The sequence below is a fragment of the Anomaloglossus baeobatrachus genome, chromosome 7 (assembly GCF_048569485.1).
Source record: "Anomaloglossus baeobatrachus isolate aAnoBae1 chromosome 7, aAnoBae1.hap1, whole genome shotgun sequence".
Taxonomy (NCBI): domain Eukaryota; kingdom Metazoa; phylum Chordata; class Amphibia; order Anura; family Aromobatidae; genus Anomaloglossus; species Anomaloglossus baeobatrachus.
In genome coordinates this window covers 201,729,976-201,738,706 of record NC_134359.1, presented here as the reverse complement: position 1 = coordinate 201,738,706, position 8,731 = coordinate 201,729,976, and positions in this window count along the sequence as shown.

Genomic DNA, 8,731 nt, shown 5'->3' with positions numbered 1-8,731 from the left:
CCTTTTCTGAGCCCACCGAGGGGCCTCCGTGGAAGCCCAATCCAGAAGGAAGACGACCCGTAGTATTCCGGGCGCCCACCCCCGCCACCTGCAATCCAGTCTGCAGCGCTGCCACAAAATGGTACCTTAACAAACGCGACACAATAATGATCCTGGGCGTCCTCACAACATAAATTCCGCACCCGGGACCGCGTATAACAACACCAACCTTCACCACCCGCCTAATCTGATTCGGTGAGCGACAAAGCCGGCGCTCAACCCACTGCACCACCTCGGACACATCCTCCAACATCCAACCTCCGCTCCTAACCGTAGATGGGCTGACCAACCCCACAATCTCAAAGCCTCCCAAAAGGCTAACACAAACCGTTTTGGACAAGGGAAACAAAACCTGCTCGTGCTCAGATGAACATAGCCACCACAAATCACTCACCAAACGCTTCCACAAAACAACGGAGACGAACCCTTGTATCCCGCTGCCTCACACCCTTACGACCAAACCCTTCAAGGCCTGCCGCGCACTAAGATCCTGCGAAAACATCTCTCCACATCTAATCCTCAACAAGACAGCCACAGCCGCCACCCTCTGCTCCACTGCTGACGCCGGCCTAGCAGCCTGAAAACCGTTAATCACCACTGCCAACACCCCCACCAAATACTCCACCGGGCCTTCCTCACACATTGTCCCAAACAACGTTATCCGCGCCACCCACACTTCTGGATATCAGCCCCAAATAACCTCAGTCACTGGGCACCGAGCCGCTCCCCAACACAGCCACACCAGACTCCACAAGCCCTCAGGACACACCGTGCCCACCTCGTCTGTTACGCGGCCTCAACTCCCGAGACCTGCAGAACTGGAAGGAAACAAAGCAGCTGCTATTCCCTTGGCGAACCCCAGTACTGGTTGCGCCACGCATACCATTTTTTTTTTTTTTTTTTTTAAACGCATACAATTGCGAAACCAACTGTCGCAAGTACGCCACCCTTGGCCCCAGGATTAGCAAACCAACTATTAATCGAATTCTCCACCAACTGATAGTCAGAATGACAGCACACCTTCCTCTTGGAAAAACTGCCAACCTCCCCAACCCGACTACTACCACCGATTGGAAGCGCTACCCCACAATGCCCAACCAGAAAACCAACTGGACCCGCTGCATCCGAGTACCGCAGCTACGTTCCATCAGGCACTACCTTACCCAGCCACAATCCGCGGCCACTAAATCGCCGTAAGAAAAAACCTCCTACACCATCAGATCGTCATTGATCTCCTTCGTGACCACACACAAATGATCCGATGGCTGCACCCTTGGCGCAGCCATCGCCAGCCGTCCAGCAGACACGCCCCCCAGCGGCGTAACTCTGCACCCGTGGTTCGACCGCCCCTGCAAAGACTGCACCGCCTGAAACCGCACCGTCTTAGCTGACCTAACTGCCTCTATCGCAGCCCATAGGACCACACCATTACCCACGAATCCTACCTCTCTGACCATAACATCAAACTTTATCCCCCACAAACTGTATCACTGGCGTTGGACCCTCAGTCTTCGCCTGCGCCAACAGGCCCAAAAGAGTATCCACCACCATCTGCAATGAAACAAACAACCTCAACGAATCATCAACCCGCCAACCCGATGTAAAGAGAATGAACCTATAATGAATAAGAGGTGTAAGCTGGGACACACCACGCACAAACCACTCCACAAAGAAATAACCGCCCCCAACGGAACATAAAATGGGACAAAACCCATTAGCCCCCACCGATCAGCATAATAATAACTCCCCTCCCCACCGCAGCACCAGAACTGCTAGCTAGCAGGGTGGACCAGTAACAACCTAAATGCCGCCTCCAAATCCACCTTTGCCATCAATGCTCCAACGACACATAATAAACCGCCGACAATTCTGGAGCCAAGCAGGCATACACCGATGACTCCTCCAGATAAGATACGTTTTGAACAAGCCGAAATATATACATCTATATACAGCTCATTTCCGGCACTACCCACCAACAGAGAAACCCAATCATGACAAGGAGGGCCCCGAATGGCCCACCCATCCTGCCCAAAGCCACGTCCTGACCCCTCTTTCCACTGACAACCACCAGGTGTCCCCTCGCCCAGCACAAACTTCCAATAAGGAGGCAAAGATCCACCAATATAAATAGAAAGACGCAGAATTACTATGTTCCTTACCACAACCCAACACGTATGCTTAAGACAACCGTCCGCGCCAAATCTGCACCACCCATCATTCTATTCCCCCCAAAAAACCCTCATCGACCGTGTCGCCGGGGTTCCACGCCCCGAACAGCCAACTACCCCCCAAAAGGGGGGGGGCTGACTAGGAGCCGCCATCCACTGCAGCCATAAGGATGTGCCCGTATGCTCCTACCGCATACTGGCACGCAACACCTTCCCTTGCTGAAATTACACGGCGTACTGAAGCCAGACTAAACCGCCATATGACCTAAACAAGCCACCCCAAATGGATCCATATAACCGAACCATGCCGAACCAATTACCCAATTCCTTCCCCCGATACCCTTGCCAAAAACGCAAATGCCCGCAGCCACGTTGCAAATGTACGAGGGGTGAGCCTCCACCGGCGCTCCCCTCCCTCTACTTATCCTTCCTGGAATCACTTGGCTTAACCTAATCCAGGTGAAACTGTTCCAGGGGGAGCAGCGAAACTATTGCTACACGTTCCCCCATTCAAATCTTATCCCTCACATCCTCCAGCAAGTGAGCCCCCCCCCAGCGGGCCTTTGAAGCACCCATAACTCTGACACTTGACCACTGTCAGCCCAATGCACCACCTCATCCCCCTCTTCGCTCCTCACCACTCACTCTGTCACAGCCCTTGCCGCCTCTGCCCGAAAATGCTCCCCTGCCGCCTCATGCGCCCTCACTCTGCCTGCCGCACCTGCGCCTATTACCCACCGTTCCCGTCCATGCCGCCGGCGGTGCATGCGCACTCTCCACAACCGTATACACCACTGCAGTAAACCCCATACCTTGTCAAAACACAAACCCACTTGGCGCTGCCGTGTCCGCAGCCGCCCCCCCCACCAACTGCGCCCCAACCCTGCCGAATCCACGGCCGTCTCACCCGACCGCGACCCGGCGTATCCCGGAATAAAAGTCACGCCATCCAGACGTCTGATTCTTCCGTCGCTGCTTCCTCCTCCTCCTCCTCGCTGGAGCCGACCGCCTCTGGCTCATGTAATGCAGACGCCGCCGAAGCGCTGCCACCACCACGGCCGTCCTCCTGGTACGCCGCGTGGGCACCATCCTCCAAGCTCCATCTTCTGTCCCGCGGCGACAACCCCGGAAACCATCCTGACCCACGGGCTGCCACCGCGGGCCTCATCTTCTGGCCCGACCCCCCCTGCTGCCTGCAAGGACAGGGGGTACCTGTGGCCCGACCTGCTGCCAGCAGACTCCCATCCAGAGCCGCCAGCCTCCTGCCCACCTGGGCCCAGAAGGCATCCGTCCGCCGGGTCCTCGCCCCCCTGGGGGAGACCGCCGCTGCCGGGAGCTGCACGCCTGCTCTGGGTGACCAGGCGGGGACCGCAGGGTCCCCGCCGTCACCCCCACGTACCGACGCCTCCCGGGCATCCGTCGCACCAGGCTCGCCTGCCCTGGTGCCGGACCCCTTGCTGGCTGCAGCCCCCCGGCCACCCCCCCTCCACCCACGGGGGAAGGGGGGTAACGCTGGCCTCCGTCCTCGCCGGGCGCTCTCCTGGCCAGGAGCCGCCGCATCCAGCCCTCCTGGGCCCCATGAAAGCCTCTGTCCGCTGGGCCCTCCCCCTCCTGGGGGAGACCGCCGCGGCCGGGAGCTGCAACCTGATCTGGGTGACCAAGCAGAAACCGCAGGGCCCCTGCCGTCACCCCCACTCACCGACGCCTCCTGGGCACCCGTCGCCCCAGGCCCGCCTGCCCTGGTGCCGGACCCACCACTGGCTGCAGCTCCGCGGCCCCCCCCACCGTCCGCGAGGGGTAAAGCTGGCCTCTGTCACCGCCGGGCACTCTCCCCGTCCGGGAGCCGCCGCATCCAGCAATCCAGGCCGCGGCTCGGACCGGAAATAGGCCGCAGACAAGCCACGCCCCCCTCCCGGCTGCCGCGGCCCGGACGGAGATTCCTCCCGCGGCCGGAGCAGCAGCTGAGTACTGCCCTGCCCACGTCCTACCGCGGAGGGTCCCCGAAGGGGCTCTCACATCTCCTCCTCGCTCCCCCCGCACACGGCAAGTACCTGAGATATGAGGGAGGGGGGACGCCGCCCGCAGCTGACAGGGGAGCGAGGGGAAAGTGCCAACAGGTTAACCCCCAGCAGCCAAGGCGTGGGACCGCGCTGCCAGGGGCCCGTGCACTGCCATGATGAATTCGCTGGTCCCGGGTAGCAGCCATCCTGTCGCACGTCCGGATCGTTCCATATCCGGAAGTCTGGTGATGTGAGGGGCTGGGGAACCTCCATTATGACGTCCTTGTACAGATCTTTGTGTCCTTCTAAATACTCCCACTCCTCCATGGAGAAATAGAAGGTGACGTCCTGACACCTTATAGGAACCTCTCCAGTCAGATCGTTCCATATCCGGAAGTCAAGAGAGAGGGGGTAAGTCAAAGTCCTTTACTTACACCCCTCAACTGTCCCACCTCTTCCTCCAGGGAACTCCTCCTACCCACCAATCCCTCTATTCTGCCTTATAAACAAACCATTCCTGTTTCCATTAACCCCATCACTCCTTCCCTTCCCTCTAGTCATGTCGCCCCTCCACCCTATGGGTTCCATGGCTTTCTTTTTGTAGGTAGTGCAGCAAGAAGGCGCTCATATGTCTTGTGCATCCAGGAGGACCAAGTCCTTGGTGTGTTGGTGGCAGAGAGGTGAGAATCATGCCTCCTTCCTCTGCCCTCTCCCCCCAACCTCGCACAACCGAAATGTGATTAAGCTCTCACTCATCTGCTGAGTCTCCCATGCCCATCGCCAGTTCGTCCTCCATTTCTTCCTGGGCTCCTGCACCTTCCTCAACAGTTTTGCTGATACTATGCGCCCTTGATAATCCCTCTCCCCCACTGTACCATGACTGCCGCCAAGGTGCCGCTGACCATCTGGACCTTGTAGATCTTGTTATCCCTTCCGCATATGACTCCTCAAGTACTTCATCCCCTTCCTCTTGTATCAACACCTGACTCCGAATAATGCTTACAGTGTGCTCCATGTTGTAGATGACCAAAATTGTGACGCTGAGAATGGCATCGCCAGTGTTAAAAATCTCGTTGACATTTGTAAACTGTGTAGAACGGTGCATAGGTCCTTGATCTGGCACCACTCCAGCAGCGTGATCTGCACCACCTCTGGATCAAGTTAGTCCAGGGTATACATCATAACGTATTTCAGCAGGGCTCAGCAGTGCTGCCATAGATGCTGCAACATGTGCAGATTCAAATTCATGCGTGTCGGAACATCGCATTTCAGACGTTTAACCGCCAGACCTTAAGACTTCAGGAGCGATGAAAGTTGTTGAGCTACTGGGTGCGAATGATGGAAGTGAGCACATAGCGAGCATGCCCGCTGTACAAGGCCATGTAGGCCGTGATGTTCTTTTAAAAATTGCTGGAGAATCAGATTAAACACGTGAGCCATACAAGGCCCGTGTGTCACATTGCCCTGACGAAGGCACGCTGCCATGTTTGCATCATTGCCGCACACGGCTGTTAAGTAACCACCGGAGTCCGCTACGTCAATTTGTACTCCTGTAGCAAGGTGACAACGTTTTCCTTTCGTGCATAGTGCTGTTGATGGTAGAGGAGTCGACGCCAGCGGCGCAGGTGGACGCAAGTTATGCTCACCCACTGGGCTGCGTTATCTTGACATATGTAGAACCAATGGCTGAATGCAGGTGGTGGGTATCTCACAGATGAAGTACCATCATTTAGCTACAACCAACGGGAAGACACAACACCCTTTTTAGACCCCTCCTGTCTGAAGACCACTGCCAGACATAGCTATGAAACTCTGGTTACTGTTACCCCCAGTTTAGTTTTATGAGTTTGTGTGCTTGTTACCTGACTACTTTTCCTGCTTGCTGTTTATGTACCTCGTTGGCCGATTCGCATTTCACCTCTGCTTGTTTTCTGATTAAGTCCTGTCCCTCCCATTCTGTTCCTCTTCCTCAATTAATGTTTTGACCCTGCATGACTACTATTCTCTGGAACTGCAGCCTTCCACAGGTATTGATCAACTTGGGCCCTGTTTCATTCAAAATCACTGTATAGGGGTTAAAGGGTTTCAGTATTCTGGTGGTCCAGCTTGGTGAGTGGCTTCCCTCTTGCCTATTCTTTACAGCCCATCTGAGTGTGTCGATCCAGGCAGGCTTTACACCGTGCCCTCGACAGAAGGACATGTAGGATAGATGGACAGTGAGCCCCATAGGGGCGAATAGGCCCCATGACGATCGGGAGGGTTAGGGTAGGAAAGGGTTAATGTATGAGGTTTGAGGGTTGTATATGGGGCTACTGGATTGGTGGGAGAGTCAGAAAAGGGTATTGGGGGATGCATAGGACTGGGTGGGGTGTTGGAGTGGGTATAAAGAGGGCTGCACAGAGGTCACTGCCTCTTTTGACCTACGGACAGCGTGTCCCACCCACCCGCCCTGCAATATATGTGTTAAAAAAAAAAAATGCGTTGTTTCTTTGTGTTTGTTGTCACAGCGGGGTGATAGGTCCGTTCAGAGAGGTTTGGTGTACCGACAGTAGGTTTGTTGAAAAGGAGAAATTCCAGCAACTCCAGGAGAAAGTAGATTTTCTTTAAAAGCAGATTCTTTATTGATGCTAAAAATATTCCATCCAAGCAAGACAAAAATAGAAAGGCAAGACAGAGGAGCTGTTTCCTACGCGTTTCAACCTAAATAGGTCTTAATTAGTGATGAGCGAGTACTAAAAAGCTCGGGTGCTCGAGGCTCGGGCCGAGCATCCCAAGATACTCGTGTACTCGGCCCGAGCACCGAGCCCAATGTTATCCTATGGGAGACCCGAGTATTTTTATGAAATGACCCCCGGCAGCATGTAGAAACCCTAAAAATGTCACAAAAGTCTCAGAAGAGTGCTCAAATGACATGGCAACAGCATGGGGAAGACCCCTTGAAGCATTTATCACTCAAAAGTCACAGCTGTGAACAATTTTGTCCGCGTTTTACGCCATTTTTACGGACTCACCAGAAAACCTTCTAAAATGACACCAAAATGAATTTTCATGGCGGAAATGTTAAGGGCACATACCCAATAGTGAGATAGAGCTGGTGTATGTTACTTTTTGAGATTAATACATGAAAGATTTTACGTAAAACATTGTGTGGCACTCCGATGTCCAAAACGCACGTTTTGTGCTTTTTACTAGCGATGTCGGTCATTTTTTTTTTCATTCTATCTCCCGTCGGTCTCACTCTGTCTGTCTCTCTCTGTCTTGTCTGTCCCCCTCTCACAGTCTGTCGGTCATTCTCCCCCCTCTCTCTTACTTACCGTTCCCCGATCACTGCCGCGGCGCTGCACGACTGTTCACTAAACTCCGGCGGCTTTTCCTCTTTTGAAAAAGCCGGCCGCTCATTAAACAATCTCGTATTCCCTACTTTCCTGCTTTTCGGCGCCTATGATTGGTTGCAGTGAGACACGCCCCCACGCTGAGTGACAGGTGTCTCACTGCACCCAAACACAGCAGCCGGTGTGTGTGTGTATACTGTGCAGTGAAATAAATAATTAAATAATTAAAAAAAGACGGCGTGCGGTTCCCCCCAATTTTAATACCAGCCAGATAAAGCCATACGGCTGAAGACTGGTATTCTCAGGATGGGGAGTTCCACGTTATGGGGAGCCCCCCAGCCTAACAATATCAGTCAGCAGCCGCCCAGAATTGCCGCATACATTAGATGCGACAGTTCTGGGACTGTACCCGGCTCTTCCCGATTTGCCCTGGTGCGTTGGCAAATCGGGGTAATAAGGAGTTAATGGCAGCCCATAGCTGCCAATAAGTCCTAGATTAATCATGTCAGGCGTCTCCCCGAGATTCCTTCCATGATTAATCTGTAAGTGACAGTAAAAAAACACACACACCCGAAAAATCCTTTATTAGAAATAAAAAACAATAACAAAGTCCCTCATCACCAATTTATTAACCCCGACAAACCCTCCATATCCGGCGTATTCCACGGACCTCCAGCGTCGCGTCCAGCTGTGCTGCATGAAGGTGACAGGAGCTGCAGAATACACCGCCGCTCCGGTCACCTCCACACAGCAACTGAGGTGAGTATAGCGATCAGCTGAGCTGTCACTGACGTTACCTGGATCCAGCGGTGGCCACGGGTAAGGCTAGTTTCACACTTGTGTTGAACGGCATCCGTCACATTGCGTTGTGTAACGCATGTGACGGATGCCTTGCAAAAAGTGTGATAATAAAGGCCACGGATTCCAGTGAAATAACGCATTGCGTTAAGTTTTCTTTGGGCCGAGAGAGAGAGAGCACCCATCATCCCCGCGCACAGCCCGACATCCCCGCACACAGCCCGACATCACCGCACACAGCCCGACACCCCTGCACACATCCCCACACACAGCCCGACATCCCCGCACACATCCCCGCACACATCCCCGCACACTGCCCGACATCCCCGCACACATCCCCGCACACATCCCCGCACACAGCCCGACATCCCCGCACACATCCCCGCACACATCC